General features: G+C 33.2%; 1 long non-coding RNA gene across 5 annotated transcripts; it reads left to right on the top strand.

Annotated features, from left to right (window-relative positions):
- Nucleotide 1: 1 nt before the first annotated feature.
- On the top strand, nt 2-19,977 carry LOC129923650 (uncharacterized). Of its 5 annotated transcripts, none has more exons than XR_008775636.1 (8): nt 2-89; nt 769-882; nt 5,842-5,959; nt 10,222-10,360; nt 10,597-10,686; nt 11,333-11,421; nt 11,900-18,215; nt 18,319-19,977. It is a non-coding gene; the product is annotated as an uncharacterized LOC129923650 (long non-coding RNA). The 5 variants fall into 5 exon arrangements; XR_008775638.1 differs by having other exon boundaries at nt 5,842-5,986; XR_008775637.1 differs by having other exon boundaries at nt 5,796-5,959.
- Nucleotides 19,978-26,605: the final 6,628 nt, after the last annotated feature.

Below are 26,605 nucleotides of genomic sequence, written 5' to 3'. Positions count from 1 at the left end.
CAGAGTGTATATGATTGATTGAGTAGACAAAGAAGGGATGGATTACTGGAGCTAAAAGAAGGCATAATTTAACAATAGACTACTTTGGGGTAAGTTTCCGTAGCTGCCCCTACACTTTCTATGGTCTTATGTATTGGTTTTCTCTAGACTGTTTTTGTTTTTTTTGTTGGTCTCTATTACATGATACACAGTTTAGTTCATAATATAAAGATATTTATATTTAACTCTATATGAAAAAGTTTATGTTAATATGTATTACAAGTGCTATGCCCCTTTGCTTGGGTTTGAAATGCCCTCTGTGTCAAATGAGTTAGCCTTAGTCAAGATAGCAACATAAAAAAAAAAACATTCTTGAAAATGAACTCTACAAAACGAATATATTTGTTCTAGTTTCTACTAGCCTTAATTAACAGTTGACTGTCTAGATTTTACTTTTCTGTTGAATGAAATTTAGATGTTTATTTATTTATTATTTTTCTTTGGTTTATCATAACACAAAGCTTGCTCAGTGCTCAGTTTAAGCTCTTTGGGGAACATGTGGGGAGAAGCAGTATTTGGGAGAAGATTTTCATGCTGTTTCCAACCCTTACTTAACCCTTTCTGCAACATAGCTCAAGCCAAATCTAAATTGAAAATTTATGAAAATGTGTGGTGCTTACTGGAATTCTAAATCCAGCCCCCTTGAAAGGTAGCCAACTGGTGTATGCCCCTCAGCCCCACAGGGACTTTGTATAAATCTAACAACTAATTTTAATTTATCTTCATCAGATATGGAATGAGAGAGGCTATAGTGTTGATTATATAAATATGTAGGTCTCAGCTGGGGCTGCACAGCCACAGAAAATACTGCATTCCTAACTTATCTTGGGACTTATTATAAAGGTAATTGTCTACATTTTATACTATACTATCTTTATAAGACATACTGTATAATAATACTTGTATATTTTTGGAAAAAGTGAAGATCTTTGTTTTTACCAGATCATATTGGATGTATCTGATAGTTGTCCAAGAGTTAAAGATTAGTTTCTTGTCATCACAAGGCATCACTTATTCTATAGGGAATCATTGTAGAAATGATATAAAAAGTATTCTGACTTTTAATGTATATTGACATTTTTTTCTCAAGTGATCATAAGGACAATCTTCTATAGCTTTTAAACATATCAAAATATTTTTTGAATATTGTTACGACTCAAGACTCTTCGAAATAATAATAGACTCTCAGGTTATTACTCTATAAATACTTTAATATTACAACAAGTTATGTAAATACGAACATTTCATTTCTCTTCCTGTCAATTACTCCCGGCTTCCCCTTTTCAACATCACTTCCATTCATTACACAAATTCGCACCATTATTCATGCACACCGTGCTGCGCTACGACCGTAACACCCCCCTTGTTTGCCAAGTTCGATGTACATCGAACGTCTTTTAAATATCAAATAAAATTATAAATCACTGTTCAATATAATTATATTATCTTCATTAATTCTCATTCTTTTAAACCAGGTAAAAACCAACGACAACAACAAAAACCCTCCAACAGCAAAATTAAATATCATCATTCTTTACATTATTATTTTAGGTTCAAAATTACTTACATCCATCCCAATGTATAATGTCCAGACTTCCCCAACGAACCAATCAGAGTAAATCTCATAATTCACAAATATAAACTGTAATTAACTATGTAACTGTAATACTATATTTTACATTTCTAATAATGGTTTCATCAAATTCTCAATATAACACCATATATTAATATCTCGACACCTCACACATGTGACAAAGCTTCGTCAGTCCATACAGTCTTCGATTACATATACATGTAATATGTGTATATTTACAAAATGTTCCAATCTGTAGATTTCCCTATAGATGTCTATTCATTACACTGCTATTCATTGTGTTCTCACCAAAATGATTTTACTGACATTATTCTTTTGACCAACCAACAGAAACAAAATTGACGTGGCCAAGCTCCTTTCCTTACTTCCATTTCTTTTCCTTCTTAGGTACACCGTGATAATGTGTCAGCTATCACATTGTCTTTCCCTGGTATTGTCCTGACCTCAAAGTTATAATCCATAAGTTGCAGTGCCCATCTGGCTATTCTGTTGTTTCTGTGTTTTCATGTTGTTCTTCATCTTGCTCTTTTTCCTTAGTTGATAACTCAAACAATTTTGCCAAATCTCCTTCCTCTACATCTTTACTACAGGATTGAGTAGTTGCCATTCCACAACAATTTTTCCAAACTTCTATCTCATTTTCCGTGCACTTCTTTATGTTTGGTATATTGCCAATAATCAAATCAATTTGATCATGGTCTATAACACATGCCTCTACGATCCCCGTATAATACGGTGTTTTAATGTTCACTCGGGCCACGGGTAATCGAACTGTTTTACCATCAAACATAATACATGCTTTGTTTTTTCCAGTATATTCATGATCTTCAACCAATTTTCGGTTTATTCCAACAATAGTGCTCCCAGTGTCCCTTATCGTTCTTGCAGCCTTATTTCCTACAAATGTTTGAAAACAGTCTAGACTTCCTGAACTCGACAATAACGACAAACTTTGATCTCTTCTATTTCTTCCGCTGTCATATCTTCCCTGTCTGTTTTCTTGATATCGCCCTCTGTAGCTATTATACTGGCCTTGTCTACTATCTATTTGGCTCCTTCCTTGTCCTCTAAACCTATTCTGTCCTTCATATCTAAATCTTCTATTGTTGCTATAACTGTCTTGTGTTTCTCTAGCTCTATTAAATGCTACTCTTTCTTCAATATCGCTACCTCTGTTTAACTTTTTTTCAGGATGTGCCACTTTGTAAGCCCTTATTAATTTTACAATCTCATCTACAGATTTTGGCTTTCTCTCCAGCAGGAATATTTTTAGTTCGTCCTGACTCTCATAAATGACTTTATCCAGCATAAGAAATACCTTTAGTCCATCAAACGTCTTCTCTATTTTTGATGACTGTCCAATAGTCAAAGTAGCTATTCATCTTGTCTAAAAATGTTTGGGGATCCTCGTTGGTTTCAATGGTGCAATTAACATATTGTTGATGATAAAATGCCTCAGTTTTACCAAATGTTCGTAGTAATTGCTCCTTTACTATTTGGTAATTATTCTGATTCATGCAAATCTTTGACGGTACCTCCGCTGCAAATGACTTTGATAACAAAAATATCCATTTATCTTCAGGAAAAGCCAATTCTTTCATTTCAATTTCAAACTTCTTTAAGAAAACATCTATGTCTATTTTATTCTCATCAAACATTGTACCTTTATATTTTGCCAATTTATTTCCAGACATTTTTCTTTCCAGTACCTTCATCTTTAGCTTTTCCTTTTTTTATTTCCAACTTTCTTTCTCTATGGCTAACCTTTCTTTCTCCATAGCTAGCTTCTCTTTCTCAATTTCTTTATCGGTAACTAATTTCTCTTTACTGATAGCCAACTTCTCTTTCTCTATTTCTTTATCCATTGCTAATTTATCTTTGTCAATAGTTAACTTCTCTTTCTCTCTTTCTTTTTCCATGGCTAACTTCTCTTTCTCTATTTCCTTTTCCATGACTAACTTCTCTTTCTCTCTTTTTCCATGGCTAACTTCTCTTTCTCTATTTCCTTTTCCATGACTAACTTCTCTTTCTCTATTTCCTTTTCCTTGACTAGTTTCTCTCTTTCTATTAATCTTTCTTGTACATATTTTCTCAGCTCTGCTCCTTCTAATTCCAATAGTCTCCCTTCTTCTTTCAAAGCAACTATCTCAGCTTTATCCGCCATTTGTATTTTTTCTTTATCGAGTTATAATATCTGACCATATCAATTAAATATATTTGATTCTCATATACTTAATGCTTGGACCCAACAATGTTCATATCTAAATGTAATGTAATGAACCAAACGTTTAATGTTATTCGAATACAAATATGTATCTACTTCCCGGAATACTCTTCTTCCTGCTGGTATAACTGCCAATGCTAGTGTATATTCTCCGCCGGTGATATGAGTCTTTCGTTATTTGTCTATATGCCGTAGTCAGTGTATATCCGTTGGTCCTAAATAGGCACTGTTCTCCACCGTAGTCAAAATTCACTAGTGTTGCCCACAGCAGTGCTAATAATCGTACAAATTTCCATCAATATTGAATGTTAAAGGTTATTGTTGAGAACTATGACCAGCCAGAATAATGAACATGTACTTCAGCAGCCACTGACATGATTTTTTTTTATTATTTTTTTTTCAATAAATTCATAGCACATCCAAATACAGTGGGTAATCCCTGACGTTTTCACATCGGTGAATGTAGAGAATGGGCCGTCATAATAATTATAATGATATAAATCTAGATTTAAATGTTAATCCAATTGATTAATTCAGCAATAATGTTTTAGTTAAGTTTCAACTAAAGGTTTATGTTTACCAGTGAGTCTAGTACATAGCTTTAGAGATTTAGATGACGCTACTCTCCCAATCTTAATAGATCTAGAGATTTTGTTACACTTTGTAGTACTAGTAATACCTCAGTAGACAGGAATTAGATACCGATATAACGCAGGTCTTGCCTTTTCCGTTGGGCGCCACTTGTTACGACACAAACTCTTCGAAATTCATTACACAAATTTACCCTTTTCAACTTCCATTCATTACACAAATTCGCACCATTATTCATGCACACCGTGCTGCGCTACGACCGTAACAAATATATAATAAACCAGATGGTTCATAAATAAATTGATTATTGAAATTCAACAGATTGTATATTTAGGGTCATATTTTCCAAATCATTTTTGTTTTTGAAATTATTAGTTCTGTTAGAAGGCCTGCATACAACATTTACCAGACATCTTTGTTATCTCTCTATTTGCAGACTTTGAGAAATGCATTAGATTTAAACTTACTTTAGACTTAGGTCCTCCCGCGCCGTTCGGCGCATTGTCGGCAAGCTGTCTCCATAAAGATCTGTCACTGGCAATGTCTGAAGCCTACTCCCACCTGGTTTGCCGTTTCTGTAGCAATAGTGGTTTTACAGGGTGGGGGTCGCTAGCCCCATGCCAAACCCTCCTCCTTTTTCACCTGGGCTTGGGATTTAAATGGCTTTTAAAAATATTTTAATTATAGCACATGATGAAGGATGGGATATTGCTCATGACATCTTAAAAGATAAAAAAAAAAAAATGAGCTAAATCTGTTTATGCTATTGGGTATGTTGGTTAAGTTTTTTACTCCCCAAAACTAGTGATGATGAGATAGAAACAGATAAAAAGACAACACCACATAATTATTTTCAATTTTCCCTAATGCCATTAGAGAGGGGGAATGGGATGCCTCAATCGGCCAGGAAAACCAATGACTTAGTAGAGGTGAAGTAACTTATTAACATGCCTGACTAGATTGATCATGAAATGCATAGGAATATTCTCTTTTGAAGTAATGCCTGTAATCTAGAAGATATAAAGATTGTGTTGTACTGTTCTTTTTGGTCTTCCTCTGTGCCTTGTGCCTGTGGGTTCCCATCTAAAGCCTGAATAGCTCTTTTGTTGGCATTTTTATTTTAGGTGTAACTTGTGTATTGTTCACTATTTATTAAGTTTTGAAAGTGGCTGAGTTTGGAAAGACCTAATCAACTTTCTAACAAACAGCTCTGCTAGCTTGTAGACATCTAGGTGAACATATAAGGATATCTAGCATGTAATAAATTCTATGAAACTTTTAAAAGAATAAGTATATTATTATGAGGTTGTTTTTAGAATAAAGGCATATATTAATATATTTAAATAGTTTGTACATTTTGGAAAGTGTTATGCAAAAGTGATTCTGTTCACAGCTGCCATTATCCAAGGACATATGATTCTCTGGAGGCTTACATCACTGGAAAAAGTCTTTGGGCCCCTGAAGATTACAGTACATGTAATGCTGCAAAAGGAGGAGGATGCTGGGCCAGGGTAAACACTCCATAACATAATGACATAGTGAATGAAATAACATTTTATTTTAGTGTATAATAGTTGTAATTTTAGTCTAAAATATTTAAATAAATGTTACAGTATAAGCCAGTTCCTGAATTAGCTTGTCACAATGCACATTCAGCCAAAGTTAAAAATTCTTGAATAAAGTTATCTCTATTGTACTTAAGCTAGCTATATCCTGTATAGTCAAAAGATTGGCAGAAATTCTCTCTGCAAATGATGATGTGCTGATTCATAATGGAACATTTGATTTTTTAATGGGGGGGGGGGGAGAGGACTTGCTAAGTGGTTAAGTGCAACTGCTTTTAAGCTAGAGTTTTCAGGTTCAAATCTTGGTGAAGATTGTTTTTGAATTTCAGGATCTTAGAGTGCCTCAAGTCCATGCAATTCTAATGACATTAGTTGGGGAAGTAAAGAAGGTTTATCATTGTGCTGGCCATATCATGATACCTTTATAACTGTAGGCCACTGAAACAGATGACATTTACATCATCTGCCCTATAGATTCATCATGATCATCACTCCTTTGAGTTCCTTATGGAACATAGGGCCTCGACAAAAACACGCCACTCTCCACGGTCTCTTGCTAGCTTTTTGATGGTGTCCCAGCTCTTCCCGGTCTTCACTGCTTCTTCAAGTACACTGCGTCGCCATGTTCTTTTTGGTCTTCCTCTGCGTCTTGTTCCCTGGGGGTTCCACTCTAAGGCCTGCCTAGCTCTGTTGCTGGTATCTTTTCTAAGGGTGTGACCAATCCATCTCCACTTCCTCTCTAAGATCTGCACTTCTATATTTTTCTGTCCACTCATCTCCCACAGTTTGGTGTTTTCTACTTTGTCATACCAGTGTATTTTTAGGATATTTCTCAGGCATCTGTTGATGAAGGTCTGTATTTTTTTTGTTGTGGCTTCAGTTGTTCTTCATGTTTCAGAACCATACAGTAGGACAGCCTTGACATTAGAGTTAAAGATTCTTAGTTTAGTCTTGTTTGAGATGTAAGGAGATTTCCAGGTTGGTTTTAGCTGTGTAAATGTCTGACATGCTAGATTTATACGGCGTTTAATGTCTTCATCTGTTCCACCTGATATACTGACTACACTCCCAAGGTATATAAAATTTTCTACTTGGTCTATTGTCTGAGAATTCAATACTATGTCTCCACTTTGTTTATTTTTTACTTTAAGTACTTTAGTTTTTTGGTGGTTTATTTTGAGGCCCACTCTTTTTCCTACTTCGCTTAAAGCTGTGACCTTTTCTTGCATATCCTGTAGTCTGTGTGATAATAGGGCTATGTCATCAGGGAATTTCAGATCTTCCAGCTTTTGTATGAGAGTCCATTGGATTCCTTTCCCTGTGTTAGAGTAGGCTTCTTTTGTGACCCAATCCAGTACTAGAAGGAACAGGAGTGGTGAAAGAAGACATCCCTGTTTGACTCCTATTGTGACTGGAAATTCCTCTGACAGCTTGCCACAGTGGGTTACTTGGCAGGTGAAACCATCATAAAGGTTCTTGATTATGGTTATTATTTTATTGGGGATCCCATAATGTCTCATTACAGTCCAAATAGATTCTCTGTCGACACTATCAAAAGCTTTTTCAAAGTCAACAAAAATTGCATAGAGAGGAGATTGCCATTCGACACATTGTTCTACAATTATCCTGAGTGTAGCTATTTGGTCAGCACAAGATCTCCCTTTTCTGAATCCGCCCTGTTCTTCCCTTAGGTGTTCATCACATGCTCCCTTTATTCTGTTTAGTAGGATTCTGCTAAAAATCTTGCTTGGTACTGACAGCAAAGTGATGCCTCACCATTTCTCACATTGTGATAGATCTCCACTCTTTGGTATTTTTATTAGCAAGCCCTATAGATTGCAAGTTTTAAAAGGCATTCTTATTACATTTTAATCCACAACTATTCTAAAAATTATAATCATTTTTTCAGACATTTTTTCTTTTCTGAGCCACTAAATTGATGATTATGTTAAATCAACAATTGATTTTAAAATAATATTTCTGATTTACTTTGATGCAAGAAAAGGCTAATATTATAAGCAATACTTACTATAGTCAAATTATGCACTTTTATAAAGTATGCTAAACAGGCTTAAACAAAGCATAAAAAAAGAATATTTGCTATTGATCTTTTAGAAAATGGGGCTATAGAATATACAACTATCTATTTGTTATAATTTTAATGAAGGTTTTTTTGTTTTTACATTTTATCCTCAAATTTAAATCAAAACCATGTCAATAGCTATATGTCTTCATAAGTTATAACTAATTTAACATGTATTTATCTTTGGAATGTTTGTAAATTGTTTTACATGTTTCGGATGTCCCTTCAGAGTTGAAGATAGTTTACTTCCTAGTCCAAACCTCCCGCAGGGTGACGGGGGATGGGAGCAGGCAGGGTTTGAACTAGAGACCATCGATAAATCCGATCGACAGTCCAGCGCGCAAACTGTACGACCTGGCAGTCAGGATCGTTATCTGGGTACTATTGTCTGATAAATTGAAATAATGATTAAGTCTAGAAGAAGTAAAACTATGGCATGCATCCTGTTTGGAACTATCTATTCACCTAAATTAATTCCACTAACTTCGATAGTAAAGCAGTTTACTTGCTATGTTGTGAGTCTTTTTTTTAAAAAAGATAAAAAAAAATGAAACATTTGTTGGTGCTTCTGCTCTGACACTGCAAAAAAAGTAGGTCTGTTGAAGTTAATGAATAATAAAAACAAAGAAGAATATCCAGATTATACATGATTACATTTTGTAGTGTCATTCAATAAGGAAATCTACTTGAATTGTAAGCATGTTTCTAACCCTAAATATTTACTATATAAATAAATTATGGCTTTCATATAGTGCTACTTTCATGCTTATAGCATGCTCAGAGCACTATGGTCCAATCTCATTTGTGGACCAGTGGGAGTAGGTTTTCTAACTGCCTTAAAGCACTCAGTAAACACAACTCAACTCGAGTTGTGTGTCGAACCTCTTGCCCCCTTCATAGGCAGCCAAGCTAAGCCAAGTTCAAGCGTAGTTGGCCTCTTGACCACGCTTCCTACTAGGCTCGATTGGTTACCTTGGTTGTGGAAAAGGAAATATTTAAAGTTCTTGAAGTGTTCAGTATCCTCATTTTGTAATTAAACCTGATGCATGATGGACATTAATATTTTTACTTTATATTTTCATATGTTTCCAACTGTGAATTGCCTCTTACTTTAAAATTTAGCTCTAGCTGGATAACTTTGTGCAATAGAAAAAATTATGTTTAGATTTTGGAAATTATAATTTATGTGCTACATCTTAAATTCACTATATACTTGTAGAACTATTGCTTGGAATCTAATTGCAAGTTTCTACTGTCGACTGTCATACTAGATATGGTCTTATGACTGCATTAGAACCGAAACTATAATGGAATCTAATTGCAAGTTTCTACTGTTGACTGTCATACTAGATATGGTCTTATGACTGCATTAGAACCGAAACTATAATGTTTGCCCCCCCCCCCTCCCTCCCTTCATATGGAAAGCAGGTAAATCTTTCATTTAGAGCCAAATTATATAACCCTTACTGTATTTATACAATAAAAGTGTACTGAGCATGTTATAGTAGAAAGAAGACACATTATAGAAATCTTATACATAAGAATTTGGATACCAAGAAAAAAAATCTTTTCTCTAGTGAAACTAGATCTGTATGGATAATGGTTTGCTTTTAATCTTTAACAATACAGCCAATCAACCTTACTGGTACATCTGGTAACAGGTACATCTCTTATGACTAAAATCACCAGTGTGTGTGTTTTGTATCAAGGATGTGCATGTTGTTGGTTTTGAAAAAATGTTTGATGTGACTGCCAAGGCTTTTTACAAATCTTTTGTATGTGTGTATGTGTTTTTTTTTCTATTTTTTTAAATTTTATATTGTAATCGGAATTCTTAAATGGTGGGAAAAATATGTAAACCACTATTTTGACTGTCAAAAACAGTAAACCTAAAAAAAATAAATTTTGTAGTTTTAAACAAATTGAATCACACTTATAATACATACAGGCTGGCTGCCTGGTCGTGTGGTATATTGTTTGGACTTCTCGATGGTCCTGGGTTAATACCCTGCCTGCTGTCATCCTGCTGGAAGTTAGGACTAGGAAGTAAATTATCTTCAACTCTGAAGGAACAACTAAAATATGTGAAACATTTTACAAACATTTTTTTGTCTTCCTTTCTCAGCACATACAACTCAATTTACTTCTATTGGCTGGAAATATTTAAAGCATGACTGTGGCGTAGGTAAATTACCAAATAGTGGATCTTATGTTGGATTGATCAGCCCTGATGAACTGACCTGACCATTGTAATTGAAACCATAGTGAGTAATAATTTCTTAAAAGCACTCTTCTTACCTCCCTCCCCTCCCCTTAAGATTCTAAAGAAAAAATTTGTCAGCATGTTACATTACTAGACTGTAAGACTCTTTATGACATATCTGTCAGACATACCTACAGGTTGGAAAACTTATCTATTTGACATACCTAGATGACATATTAACTCTGATTAATAAAAGAAAAAAGTTTTTCAGACACAATCACTTTATTTGTATTTCAGACTCATGACCACTCTATCTGTATAGGTCCTGGTATACCCTGGGATGATGTTCACCCACAACTTTTAACTTGAAATCTTAAAGGAAGTTTTGTAAGTATATTTCATTAGATTCTTCTGCTTAAAATAATTTATAACAATAAAGAAAAAGTTAAAGACTGCTATTGCATGAGGCTTGTATTTAAAAAAAAAAAAAGAAAATATAATTACTGACAAATGAATTCAAAAGTTTGATGTCAGCTGGCAGAATATGAACCTGGCACCATTATTATTATTATTATAGCTTTTATATAGCGCTACTTTCATGCTTATAGCATGCTCAGAGCGCTTTTTGGTCCAATCTCATTTGTGGACCGGTGGGGGGGAGGGGGTATCTAGGAGTTGGTTTTCTGTGCTGCCTTTGGGCGCTAGGTAAACACATCTCTGCCCGAGTCGGGTGTCGAACCTCGAGCCCCCTTCTAGGTAGCCAAGCCAAGTTCAAGCGCACTTGGCCTCTCGACCACGCTTCCCACCATTGTGAAAGATAATCCAGTGTGCATACTGCACAACCAGGCAGCCATCCAGTCTTAAAAAGAATGTGTTAATTAATCATTTTATTTAGTTTTAAATTAGACTGTTTTATGTTTTATTTGTATCTCTTTACTATGGACTTTCTTTTGTTTTAACAATAATTTATTACCAGTTATATAAATTTAGTAAAATGTTTGCATCTAAATATCACTACCATTGTTATCTTTAGGCTAAACTAACAAGCATGAATGTCTGGTACAGTAAGATAGGGTTAATGGTCAACCTGACATTATGGTTCATTCATTGGGACAGCTAATGGTGAGTCAATTCTATTTTTAAATATTAAATTAATTTGATAATCTGATTCCTTTGACTCTTTTTGTATTAAGTATCAAACTTGGCAGTGAAACAAAGAGCAAGGAAAAGAAGCATAACTTAATTTATTTAGGTGATAGAGTAGCAGAGAAGGCCTAAAGTGTCTAATGCAGAACATTCTCAGGACATAAGCAATGTATTCATATCTTGTACCTTTGCTGAAATGTTAAAAGACAGAAATTTAAAGTAGGGAATCCACCTGGGAAATAGTTTAAAGAGTGTTGGTAGACAAAAAGATTTTTAAAAAATAACCATAGACTTGCAATGAAAAAAAAAAGAGCCTACTGCTGTGCCACACCAGTTGGTTAAAAGAAAGACTTAGCAAAAGAAAATCTGGAGATGCTTTAGTAATAAATAAGTCAGCACTTTAATATTGTATTCATATATATATATTCATATTATCACATTCCATCTTTCACAGTTTGTGTCTGACCAAGCAGTTCTCAAGTTAGGGCTTGATGAAGTCTACAAACTGACCATTATATCTACTGGACAAAAAAGGATCTTATATGTTTATTTTAAACCTGGTCAATGCCTAATTCTCCACTATTGTCGACATCTTGAGACATCACCATCGGCAGAAACCGAAGACGGCTGATACATTTGTGTGGGTGAAAAACTGAAGGCGTCGCTCGAAGACAGCTGATACATTTGTGTGGGTGAAAAACTCAAGGCTTCGCTCGAAGACAGCTGATACATTTGTGTGGGTGTAAAATTCAAGGCGTCGCCTGAAGACAGATGATACATCGTTTCCACGTGAGCGCTCGTCACCAACTTTTGACACGCTCTTGCATTGTCGAGGTTTCACCTTACATTGCTATACAGAAGGTCCTCCATTTAGACCTCTGTTCACTTATGGTCATTCTAATTTTTCAGAGACTTTACATATTTGGATTATCTAAGCTGAAGTTCTCCACTTAAGTACTGTTGGATTATTTATACGAATGTTCAAGTACTTTTGGATTATTGATCTTTGACGTTGAAGTTGGACTAACTTGTACCTATTGGCGCTCTCCTAGTCATCGTTGTACGACGAAGAAATAACACATGCCTGCATTACTACACTTACATTTTGGATTATCTTATTGGATTATTTGGATTACCTGTTGGACTTGTGTTAATTGTAAAGGTCAAGAGGAAATATTTTTTGACATTACTTGAGCATTTGAGCCATCTTATGGCATATGACTGGATTATTTTACTACTACTTTGATGCTCACATTGATGTGTATTCTCAATCGGATTACTTAGTTACCTTACCCATGGATTATTATTGAACTACTCAAGCTGTATTTGTATTTGACAAGCTACAAGAGAGGATTAATCTACATCAGTCTACAAAAGAAAGTCTGTAAGTTATAATTAAGGATTGAATATATTCATATGATTAATAAAGTACATTGATTTTGCTGTGGTATAGCAGTAATTGAAGTTGATTATATATAGAGTTAGTGATTGATAACTCTTGGAACCATATTAAATTGATTTTCATTTTTTATATTTGTTACCTTAAAGGGCGGTCGGCGTGGGTCTGTCTTATGTTTTGAGACTGAATCGGCACAATTTATTTGTTCCGTTCGTTTTCACTTCATCTGATAGGGATCTTTAGGGATTTTCTTGTTGTTCTCCTAGTCCTAATAAGGTCCGAGTAGACCAGCCTTGTTCAGTAGGGACTTCTAAATCATTTTGAAATTTTTTGTTTAGTGGTATATAGTTTTGTTTGTACAATCGTAGTGTGATTTCTCTTTGTATTCATATTGTTTGTTTGTGTAAGTCTTGTATTTACATATCTGTGATTCTCTTGTCAAAGTCTTCTATTTATTGATTTCTTTTAAAGCAGACTGTATTGTTATCTATATTGTTTTTGTGTTCGTCACCTATACTTTAATTTATCTCTTTATTCTCTCATTAATTAATTTTTTTTTCATTTTTTCACTGCACATTTAACATGTTACAAAGATATATTTGAAGTAATAATATTGTGTACATATATACTATCACTTGAATTAGAGCCTTATTTTTTGAGCTCTTGTACTTATTTTGTATTGACACATTTCTCGTACTCTGATTATTTTGTTGGTACATTTTGACGCAACACTTATTACTATTGACTCATTTGTACATTGTATTTTGCACACATTGATTACAAACTCAACACATTTATTGGCCATCTATTATTTAAATATCAAAGATACATGCAAAGTGAAACATTATTATTTGTATTTTGATAACTAAGCACTCACTACACAGTTAATACTACATACAGATTGGAATCCTATATATTTGTTGACTTTATACACATTGAAGATTATTTAATATTTATTGACATTATACACACTTGAAGCCTAAACCCATACCTATCAACAATGTCTACCTATGATAAAATCTTGGAGTTGGCCAGAGAAATGGAATTGAAGGGTGAAAAGAAAAGAGATTTTATCGAAAGAGAATTGGATGAATTAAAGAAGAAAGAACGTGAAGTAGCGGAACGAGATGAACGAGCGGCAGAAAGAGCGCATCAGAAAGAAATGAAAGAAATAGAGGGAAAAGTTGAGTTAGCTAAACTGGAAGCTGCAAAAGTGAATCCGAACATATTACAACCACTGACACAGCAAGCCAAACCATACGTCTCGAAGTTCCCTAAGTTCAATGAGAAAAACGAAACTCTTGAAAACTACATTGTGCAATTTGAGCACATAGCCTCAACGTATGACATGTCTCCTAGAGATATGGCCAAGCACCTACTCGCCAATCTTGCAGGTGAACCGCTGAACATAATAGCCACCCTGACACCTGAACAAAAGACTGACTACAAGGCTGTGAAAAACAGACTCCTCAAACACTTTGGCAAATCCGAGGACCACTACAGAAAACTCTTTCGAGACATCAGATTGCAAAAGAACGGTGATTACAACAGAATTATTTTTGAAATTAAGCAAAATATCTTAAAGTGGCTTGAACTCTCCAACTGTGATATGACGAGACCAGACCAAATCATTGATATGTTCTTAATTGACAGTGTACTATTGAATGTTACAGACAACATTTTCACTTTCCTGAAAGAGAAGAAAATTAAAAACGAAACAGAACTCATAACTAACCTGAATTTATTCAAAGACAACCATCCCAATCACACCATCGACAGAAGAGACCATCATTAACACTGATTCAAGTAAATTCAAATACAGCAGCAACAATAAAACCTGCTTTAACTGCGGCATAAAGGGTCACATAAAGAGCCAATGTAGATCAATCAACAGAAGCACTTTCCAGTATCAAAGTGGCACATATCGAGACAATAAATATGACAACAGAAGAAACAGCAGAGCAACCCAAAGTTACAGCCCTAATGATAGAAGAAGGCAATACAACACCAACAACGATAATTACAACTTCCAGAACTATCAAAGAAGACAGCAATACAATACCAACAACTTTCAGAACTATCACAGACAATCCAGACGTGATGGCTACGAACGAAACAGATACAACAGAAATACTTCAAACAGATGGCAAAGTAACAGCAACAATAGAATCCATAGACGCCCTAGCAGTTATGACAACTCAGCCGCAACCATCGACACTCACGAACACGAACATGTAGCATTCATGAACTCAACTCCAGAAAATAATTCCTATCCATTACTTACAAACGGGCTGGACAACGCATCACGAAACAGTAACATTAGAACTGGAAACACACATGACACTAGTAGTTAGCAAGCTAGACATAGGGCAGCACAACATACAATTTTGTTTATTATACAATAGGATACAACACCATCACAAAATCACTAAATATCAGTAATATAACTAAACAATGACATTGTTCACATAAGTCAACAACTATAATTATCACACTATTTTACATAACACTAGCACCGTTAAGGACTCGTTAGCCAGTACAAGTGTAATTCATTGAATCTGTTGATGCCATATTCTACATATAACTTTGATTGTATTTGTACACATGACACTTCAAAAGGTCATATGTGCCCTATTTTCGCATATGTGTAAATTATTTTTCCAAGAGTCCATTTGAACAGAACGAAGTCATATTAAAACCTGAGTATGTGACACTATTTATTGAAATGTATTTTTCATTTTTTCAAATGTACATAACCTTTGTAAATTGTATAGATATGACTGTGACATTGATCTTCACTGATGAATTTATTTTTTCCCACATATCAGTTTTGAAGACTATTTGAGCTTAATTCGAGGCTTGAAACGATACACTTGATGATATGTAATGCAAACAATGATTTTTTGAAAAGAATATTGTATTTAATTAGTGAGATCTATTTGAGCATTACTGATGGCTTGAAAAATAATTGATACTGTGTAATGCAAACTGAATCTTTGAACTTTGAATAGAAGATTGTACTTAATATGAGAAGTATTGGAGCATTATTGATGGCTCATGAAGTAATATATATAATGTGTGATGTAATCGCTGATTTTTTTAGGAGAAGATTGTATTTAATATGAGAAAATTATTTGAGCATTATTGATGGCTCGTGAAGCAATACATTTGATGTGTGTCGTAGACACTGACTTTTTGAGAAGATTGTATTTAATATGAGAAAATTATTGGAGCATTATTGATGGCTCGTGAAGTAATATATTTGATGATGTGTGATGTAGACACTGATATTTTTTGAGGAGAAGATTGTATTTAATGACAAAACTTTTGGAGCATTATTGATGGCTCAAGCAGTATATTTTATATTATGTGATGATAACACTAATTTTGAGAAGAATATTGTATGGATATGAGAAAACTATCGAAGCATGATTAATGGCTCGAAGTAATATTCTTGATTTTTGAAAGAACATTGTACTTGATTCATGAAGACTATTGGAGCACTATTAATGGCTCGAAGTAACATATTTGATGTTACATAACGTGAAAAGCTGATTCATTTTTTCGAGAGAAGATTGTAACTTACACTTATGTTAAAAGAACTTGTGCTCACAGTAAGACATATGAGCCAAATGAATATCATGATAACGACCTTGATGCTTTAATATGCTTATGACTTTGATGATTTAAATATGTTCCTCATAAATCATCATTAAAGAATATATTTTCTTGACTTTCATGATTTAGTAGCATTGTCAAAACATTGCCATTATTTTTGTACATAAACCATTGAGACAACATAAATATTTATTATAGATACATTTCACTTGCATTGATTTATTTTAAAGAACATTGTCAATATCTTTTCATTTGACCATGTAACCATTGTCAATATTTTTCATTTGATTATGTAACCTGATGGGATAAACTAAGTATATTTGTATACGAGCATTTTTCATGGCTGCTCATTCCTTTGTAAAATTAATATTGAAAGCATTCTTTTGATAAATTGAGAATTTACTTTGAAATTTTGTGTAAAGAAACACTTGCTTTTTGAGTAATGTTGACAACTATGAGTATTGTCTACACAGACAAATATTTTTTCAAATATTGTAAGGTCAAATGAGACCATATATTAGTCTCATCAAATTTTTTGATGGCATGATAAGACATGTGCCAGAGATTATAGCACACATTGTACATTTGTATGGATTATTTCTCTCTCAAAAGATGTGACTATACATATAATAGTATTATTACTTAAATTTCAATTTCAAATTTCAAATTTTTTAGGGAAAGGGCGTAATGTCACAGTCTTAGTTGACATTGCATGATCTAAAGTTCACATCATGTTAATAGTTTAAAAGACACGTGGAATTCCTAATGTAGAAAACAGGAAGTAGAATGAATAAAGTTGACTTTGAAGTCAGTCAGTCAGTCAAGTAAAGCAGTCAAGTGAAGTCAAGTTAGAAGTCAAGTGTTATTCTTTGGACCGAGTGGTCAAGTATATTTTAGTCCGGGATGGACAGTAGCGACTTAGAAAAGTCTGTAGTAATTTCAGTTAGAAAGTAACTTGTGGGCAGTTGTTGCCAGTGGTCTTTTGAGACATGTATTAGTTAATCTATATTTCTACACAGTGTTGCCCGCTGAGATGCGGACATGATTTGTTGTTAACGTATTGGATACTTTTGATACCGCTGTTATGCGGATAGGATTATTATTTCTTGACTTGTAGCACTAACAAGGAGTGCAGTATATTATTATTATTATAGTAAAATAACTTCATGTTGTCTGCTGAACAGACTTGAGTCAGTCGTATAGTGTTTGTCTTGTCACGTGTCTAGAGTACTTCAGGAAGTAAGAACTCAATATTACACCATTCAACGTTCATTGACAGACCCCCTCCCTCCCAACCATTTCCTCTGCCTTATCTTGATGACTTTGACTTTAATTAGACATTAAGCTTTCCATGTGCTGAAATTTAGCATTGTAGAATGGGAAATAAATTGTCTATGACAGTTCAAAGTGTGTATAAATTTTTTTTGACGCACTCTGTAAATATATTGTATTCAGTGATTTTTTTATTTTACCATTTTCTAATATTAGTTTGTTAGCTCAATAACTATTAACCTTTTAGATTGTTATCTTTCGTAATGTTAAGACTAGAAAACAAGATCTCAAAATTATATTTAGGACGATGATTACAATTACTTAGTCAATTACTTAGATAAAATAATTATAAAACAAAAGTTATATAAAGACATAATTATACAATGTTTATATTTTGTATGTTCATAAAAATGTGTATAGCAGTGTTATGGAGTGTGTGTGTGTGGGTGTTTCCAAGGTAACGTTGAGAAATTAGCGATTGGTTGGCATATATGCAGTGAGGATGGTGAAATTACAAAAATGGTCTAGTGTAATGCAAATTACCCAGGGATCTGAAACTGTACAGACAGGTTTTTTGTAGTGAGTTAGATTTTGTTTAAAATACCATTTTATATTATTGCTACTAGATTTATTTCATTTCATCTAGGTTAGTATTAGGGTTAGTGTTATGTTGTAATAAAAGTTATATTTAGTTTTGTTTCAAAAAAGAAGTTTTTTCAAGTTTCATATTAAATATATATATATATATATCCAAGCAGCAGTTCTCACCAAACTGTCATACACTGGCAGAACTACCTTAAAAAAATGTTCTGCTGGAGGCTGGTGTGGGTAGTATAGAAGAAATACTTATCATTCAACATCTGTGATGGGTTGGAAAATTATCCCACATGGGGGGCGACTGCATGCCAAATATATCTTCTAGGATGGCGTAACGGGGTGCTCCTGTAAGCACTATAAAGATTAACTCAGGCACCTTTTTGCCATAGAGGAAAGTAGGTTGTAATAGGGTTTATGAAAACACTGCACCAATCTTTTATCTTCAGCATCATTATTATTATTAAACCATTACTCAAATTTTGCTTTGTTATTTTGCCATGTAGAGATTTACTGCTGCTGGGGTGAACAATGCTTAAAAAAATACAAATATGCTGTGTTTTTACTTTGGCCCAGCGGTGGCCCCCACATTTATGTCTTTTGTATTTTTCTATACCAGTTCTGTTACTATGCAAATGCAATAAAAAAAAAAATACAAGTTGTTGCACTATTGATATTTTTTATACTAATTTTTTATTTATGTTATTAATTATTTATTATTATCTAAGCATCTGTTTGTATTTGAGCTGGGTAATGAATATAGATTCTTAAATTTAATTGTTGTTTGTTGCTTTCCTCACTTTTAAACTGTGACCATGTAAATTTTGTCTAGATGGAGAATGGTAATGTCTTAGTGTTAATGATTAGATTGAGAATGGTAATGTCTTAGTGTCATTGATAACAGTGAGAATGGTAATGTCTTAGTGTCATTGATAAGATTGAGAATGGTAATGTCGTAGTGCCAATGATAACAGTGAGAATGGTAATGTCTTAGTGTCAATGATAACAGTGAGAATGGTAATGTCTTAGTGTCAATCATTGCATTGAGAATGGTAATGTCGTAGTGCCAATGATAACAGTGAGAATGGTAATGTATTAGTGTCATTGATTAGATTGAGAATGGTAATGTCTAGTGTCACTGATTAGATTGAGAATGGTAATGTCTTAGTGTCAATGATAACAGTGAGAATGGTAATGTCTTAGTGTTATTGATTAGATTGATAATGGTAATGTCTTAGTGTCAATGATTACATTGAGTATAGTAATGTCTTAGTGCCAATGATAACAGTGAGACAATCATTAGATTGAGGATGGTAATGTCTTAGTGTCAATGGTGTAACACTATGATTAGAGTGAGATGAACGAGATGATTTCAGTTCACGTGAAAATGGGTCTTACACATTGTCTAGCAAAGAGGTACCATTTTTTATCACATGACCACGTTTTTTTAGTAAGTTAGCGCCATGATGTATCAAGAGACGTAGGTGTCTCTGTTTTATGAAATTGGATTAAATAATATGAGTACCTAAGTGGACATTTTTCTATGGATGTAGTTTGTATTTGATGTGAAATAATTCGTGATGATATTGTATGGCTGAGATTGCCTACTTTCTGAACTATTATTTGATGTAATAAATATTTGTCTGACAGAGAGGAGTTTGTAATTATTTTATCCATAATATGTGATGTGTTTAATTAAGGATACAAGAACACTACATCAAGGCCAGAAGAGGCCCTTATACCATTCAATCAACATTCACACCATTCAAGACGGTACAAATAGTTAGATTGAGAATGGTAATGTCTTAGTGTCAATGATTACATTGAGAATAGCAATGTCTTAGTGTCAATGATTACATTGAAAATGGTAATGTCTTAGTGTCGATGATTACATTAAGAATGGTAATGTCTTAGTGTCAATGATTACATTGAGAATGGTAATGTCTTAGTGTCATTGATTACATTGAGAATGTTATGTCAATGATTAGATAGAGAATGAAAACATCTTAACGTCATTGATCAGATTGAGAATGGTAATGACTTAGTGTCAATGATTAGATTGAGAATGGTAATGACTTAGTGTCAATGATTAGATTGAGAATGGTAATGACTTAGTGTCAATGATTAGATTGAGAATGGTAATGTCTTAGTGTCAATGATTAGATTGAGAATGGTAATGTCTTAGTGTCAATGATTAGATTGAGAATGGTAATGTCTTAGTGTCATTGATTAGATTAAGAATGGTAATGTCTTAGTGTCAATGATTAGATTAAGAATGGTAATGTCTTAGTGTCAATGATTAGATTGAGAATGGTAATGTCTTAGTGTCAATGATTTCATTGAGAATGGTAGTGTCTTAGTGTCAATGATTACACTGAAAATGTTATGTCAATAATTAGATTGATTATGGTAATGTCTTAGTGTCGATGATTACATTGAGAATGGTAATGTCTTAGTGTCAATGATTAGATTGAGAATGGTAATGACTTAGTGTCAATGATTACATTGAGAATGGTAATGTCTTAGTGTCAATGATTAGATTGAGAATGGTAATGACTTAGTTTCAATGATAAGATTGAGAATTGTTATGTTTTAGTGTCAATGATTAGATTGAGAATGGTAATGCCTTAGTGTCAATGATTAGATTGAGAATGGTAATGTCTTAGTGTCATTGATTACATTGAGAATGTTATGTCTATGATTAGATAGAGAATGGAAACATCTTAACATCATTGATTAGATTGAGAATGGTAATGACTTAGTGTCAATGATTAGATTGAGAATGGTAATGTCTTAGTGTCAATGATTAGATTGAGAATGGTAATGTCTTAGTGTCAATGATTAGATTGAGAATGGTAATGACTTAGTTTCAATGATAAGATTGAGAATTGTTATGTTTTAGTGTCAATGATTAGATTGAGAATGGTTATGCCTTAGTGTCAATGATTAGATTGAGAATGGTAATGTCTTAGTGTCATTGATTACATTGAGAATGTTATGTCTATGATTAGATAGAGAATGGAAATATCTTAACATCATTGATTACATTGAGAATGGTAATGACTTAGTGTCAATGATTAGATTGAGAATGGTAATGTCTTAGTGTCAATGATTAGATTGAGAATGGTAATGTCTTAGTGTCAATGATTAGATTGAGAATGGTAATGTCTTAGTGTCAATGATTAGATAGAGAATGAAAACATCTTAACGTCATTGATCAGATTGAGAATGGTAATGACTTAGTGTCAATGATTAGATTGGGAATGGTAATGACTTAGTGTCAATGATTAGATTAAGAATGGTAATGTCTTAGTGTCAATGATTAGATTGAGATTGGTAATGTCTTAGTGTCAATGATTAGATTGAGAATGGTAGTGTCTTAGTGACAATGATTAGATTGAGAATGGTAATGTCTTAGTGTCAATGATTAGATTAAGAATGGTAATGTCTTAGTGTCAATGATTAGATTAAGAATGGTAATGTCTTAGTGTCAATGATTTCATTGAGAATGGTAATGTCTTAGTGTCAATGATTTCATTGAGAATGGTAATGTCTTAGTGTCAATGATTACATTGAAAATGTTATGTCAATGATTAGATTGATTATGGTAATGTCTTAGTGTCGATGATTACATTGACAATGGTAATGTCTTAGTGTCAATGATTAGATTAAGAATGGTAAGGTCTTAGTGTCAATGATTAGAATGAGAATGGTAATGTCTTAGTGTCAATGATTAGAATGAGAATGGTAATGTCTTAGTGTCAATGATTAGATTGAGAATGGTAATGACTTAGTGTCAATGATTAGATTGAGAATGGTAATGTCTTAGTGTCAATGATTAGATTGGGAATGGTAATGTCTTAGTGTCAATGATTAGATTGGGAATGGTAATGTCTTAGTGTCAATGATTAGATTGGGAATGGTAATGTCTTAGTGTCAATGATTAGATTGGGAATGGTAATGTCTTAGTGTCAATGATTAGATTGGGAATGGTAATGTCTTAGTGTCAATGATTTCATTGAGAATGGTAGTTTCTTAGTGTCAATGATTAGATTAAGAATGGTAATGTCTTAGTGTCAATGATTTCATTGAGAATGGTAATGTCTTAGTGACAATGATTAGATTGAGAATGGTAATGTCTTAGTGTCAATGATTAGATCAAGAATGGTAATGTCTTAGTGTCAATGATTAGATTAAGAATGGTAATGTCTTAGTGTCAATGATTTCATTGAGAATGGTAATGTCTTAGTGTCAATGATTTCATTGAGAATGGTAATGTCTTAGTGTCAATGATTAGATCAAGAATGGTAATGTCTTAGTGTCAATGATTAGATTAAGAATGGTAATGTCTTAGTGTCAATGATTTCATTGAGAATGGTAATGTCTTAGTGTCAATGATTTCATTGAGAATGGTAATGTCTTAGTGTCAATGATTACATTGAAAATGTTATGTCAATGATTAGATTGATTATGGTAATGTCTTAGTGTCGATGATTACATTGACAATGGTAATGTCTTAGTGTCAATGATTAGATTAAGAATGGTAAGGTCTTAGTGTCAATGATTAGAATGAGAATGGTAATGTCTTAGTGTCAATGATTAGAATGAGAATGGTAATGTCTTAGTGTCAATGATTAGATTGAGAATGGTAATGACTTAGTGTCAATGATTAGATTGAGAATGGTAATGTCTTAGTGTCAATGATTACACTGAAAATGTTATGTCAATGATTAGATTGATTATGGTAATGTCTTAGTGTCGATGATTACATTGACAATGGTAATGTCTTAGTGTCAATGATTAGATTAAGAATGGTAAGGTCTTAGTGTCAATGATTAGAATGAGAATGGTAATGTCTTAGTGTCAATGATTAGAATGAGAATGGTAATGTCTTAGTGTCAATGATTAGATTGAGAATGGAAATATCTTAACATCATTGATTACATTGAGAATGGTAATGACTTAGTGTCAATGATTAGATTGAGAATGGTAATGTCTTAGTGTCAATGATTAGATTGAGAATGGTAATGTCTTAGTGTCAATGATTAGATTGAGAATGGTAATGTCTTAGTGTCAATGATTAGATAGAGAATGAAAACATCTTAACGTCATTGATCAGATTGAGAATGGTAATGACTTAGTGTCAATGATTAGATTGGGAATGGTAATGACTTAGTGTCAATGATTAGATTAAGAATGGTAATGTCTTAGTGTCAATGATTAGATTGAGATTGGTAATGTCTTAGTGTCAATGATTAGATTGAGAATGGTAGTGTCTTAGTGACAATGATTAGATTGAGAATGGTAATGTCTTAGTGTCAATGATTAGATTAAGAATGGTAATGTCTTAGTGTCAATGATTAGATTAAGAATGGTAATGTCTTAGTGTCAATGATTTCATTGAGAATGGTAATGTCTTAGTGTCAATGATTTCATTGAGAATGGTAATGTCTTAGTGTCAATGATTACATTGAAAATGTTATGTCAATGATTAGATTGATTATGGTAATGTCTTAGTGTCGATGATTACATTGACAATGGTAATGTCTTAGTGTCAATGATTAGATTAAGAATGGTAAGGTCTTAGTGTCAATGATTAGAATGAGAATGGTAATGTCTTAGTGTCAATGATTAGAATGAGAATGGTAATGTCTTAGTGTCAATGATTAGATTGAGAATGGTAATGACTTAGTGTCAATGATTAGATTGAGAATGGTAATGTCTTAGTGTCAATGATTAGATTGGGAATGGTAATGTCTTAGTGTCAATGATTAGATTGGGAATGGTAATGTCTTAGTGTCAATGATTAGATTGGGAATGGTAATGTCTTAGTGTCAATGATTAGATTGGGAATGGTAATGTCTTAGTGTCAATGATTAGATTGGGAATGGTAATGTCTTAGTGTCAATGATTTCATTGAGAATGGTAGTTTCTTAGTGTCAATGATTAGATTAAGAATGGTAATGTCTTAGTGTCAATGATTTCATTGAGAATGGTAATGTCTTAGTGACAATGATTAGATTGAGAATGGTAATGTCTTAGTGTCAATGATTAGATCAAGAATGGTAATGTCTTAGTGTCAATGATTAGATTAAGAATGGTAATGTCTTAGTGTCAATGATTTCATTGAGAATGGTAATGTCTTAGTGTCAATGATTTCATTGAGAATGGTAATGTCTTAGTGTCAATGATTACATTGAAAATGTTATGTCAATGATTAGATTGATTATGGTAATGTCTTAGTGTCGATGATTACATTGACAATGGTAATGTCTTAGTGTCAATGATTAGATTAAGAATGGTAAGGTCTTAGTGTCAATGATTAGAATGAGAATGGTAATGTCTTAGTGTCAATGATTAGAATGAGAATGGTAATGTCTTAGTGTCAATGATTAGATTGAGAATGGTAATGACTTAGTGTCAATGATTAGATTGAGAATGGTAATGTCTTAGTGTCAATGATTAGATTGGGAATGGTAATGTCTTAGTGTCAATGATTAGATTGGGAATGGTAATGTCTTAGTGTCAATGATTAGATTGGGAATGGTAATGTCTTAGTGTCAATGATTAGATTGGGAATGGTAATGTCTTAGTGTCAATGATTAGATTGGGAATGGTAATGTCTTAGTGTCAATGATTAGATTGGGAATGGTAATGTCTTAGTGTCAATGATTTCATTGAGAATGGTAGTTTCTTAGTGTCAATGATTACATTGAGAATGTTATGTCAATGATTAGATAGAGAATGAAAACATCTTAACGTCATTGATCAGATTGAAAATGGTAATGACTTAGTTTCAATTATAAGATTGAGAATTGTTATGTTTTAGTGTCAATGATTAGATTGAGAATGGTAATGCCTTAGTGTCAATGATTAGATTGAGAATGGTAATGACTTAGTTTCAATGATAAGATTGAGAATTGTTATGTTTTAGTGTCAATGATTAGATTGAGAATGGTAATGCCTTAGTGTCAATGATTAGATTGAGAATGGTAATGACTTAGTTTCAATGATAAGATTGAGAATTGTTATGTTTTAGTGTCAATGATTAGATTGAGAATGGTAATGCCTTAGTGTCAATGATTAGATTGAGAATGGTAATGTCTTAGTGTCAATGATTAGATTGAGAATGGTAATGTCGTAGTGTCAATGATTAGATTGAGAATGGTAATGTCTTAGTGTCAATGATTAGATAGAGAATGAAAACATCTTAACGTCATTGATCAGATTGAGAATGGTAATGACTTAGTGTCAATGATTAGATTGAGAATGGTAATGACTTAGTGTCAATGATTAGATTAAGAATGGTAATGTCTTAGTGTCAATGATTAGATTGAGAATGGTAATGTCTTAGTGTCAATGATTTCATTGAGAATGGTAGTGTCTTAGTGTCAATGATTACACTGAAAATGTTATGTCAATGATTAAATTGAGTATGGTAATGTCTTAGTGTCGATGATTACATTGAGAATGGTAATGTCTTAGTGTCAATGATTAGATTGAGAATGGTAATGACTTAGTGTCAATGATTAGATTGAGAATGATAATGACTTAGTGTCAATGATTACATTGAGAATGGTAATGTCTTAGTGTCATTGATTACATTGAGAATGTTATGTCTATGATTAGATAGAGAATGTCTTAGTGTCAATGATTTGATGTCAATGAGAATGTTAATGTCTTAGTGTCAATGATTAGATTGAGAATGGTAATGACTTAGTGTCAATGATTAGATTGAGAATGGTAATGACTTAGTGTCAATGATTAGATTGAGAATGGTAATGACTTAGTGTCAATGATTAGATTGAGAATGGTAGTGTCTTAGTGTCATTGATTACATTGAGAATGTTATGTCAATGATTAGATAGAGAATGAAAACATCTTAACGTCATTGATCAGATTGAGAATGGTAATGTCTTAGTGTCAATGACTAGATTGAGAATGGTAATGTCTTAGTGTCAATGATTAGATTGAGAATGGTAATGACTTAGTTTCAATGATTAGATTGAGAATGGTAATGACTTATTTTCAATGATAAGATTGAGAATTGTTATGTTTAAGTGTCAATGATGACTGACTAAGTTTTGGAGGATGTCAGGAGGAGCATACCAGTTTACAGCAACTTCTATTAGTGACCATAAAAAGAGCAATGAAAAAAGGGCCTTAAAAGTTAATCAATTACATCTTAGAAGCCCAACTACAAAGTACTGTTAAGTAGTAAACTCACTTTAATTTTTATAATAATACTTTGAAAAAGTTTTCTCTATTAAATCAATT

The sequence above is a fragment of the Biomphalaria glabrata genome, chromosome 17, assembly GCF_947242115.1.
Source record: "Biomphalaria glabrata chromosome 17, xgBioGlab47.1, whole genome shotgun sequence".
In the NCBI taxonomy this organism is placed as follows: Eukaryota; Metazoa; Mollusca; class Gastropoda; family Planorbidae; genus Biomphalaria; species Biomphalaria glabrata.
This window is presented reverse-complemented; position numbering and strand designations above follow the sequence as displayed.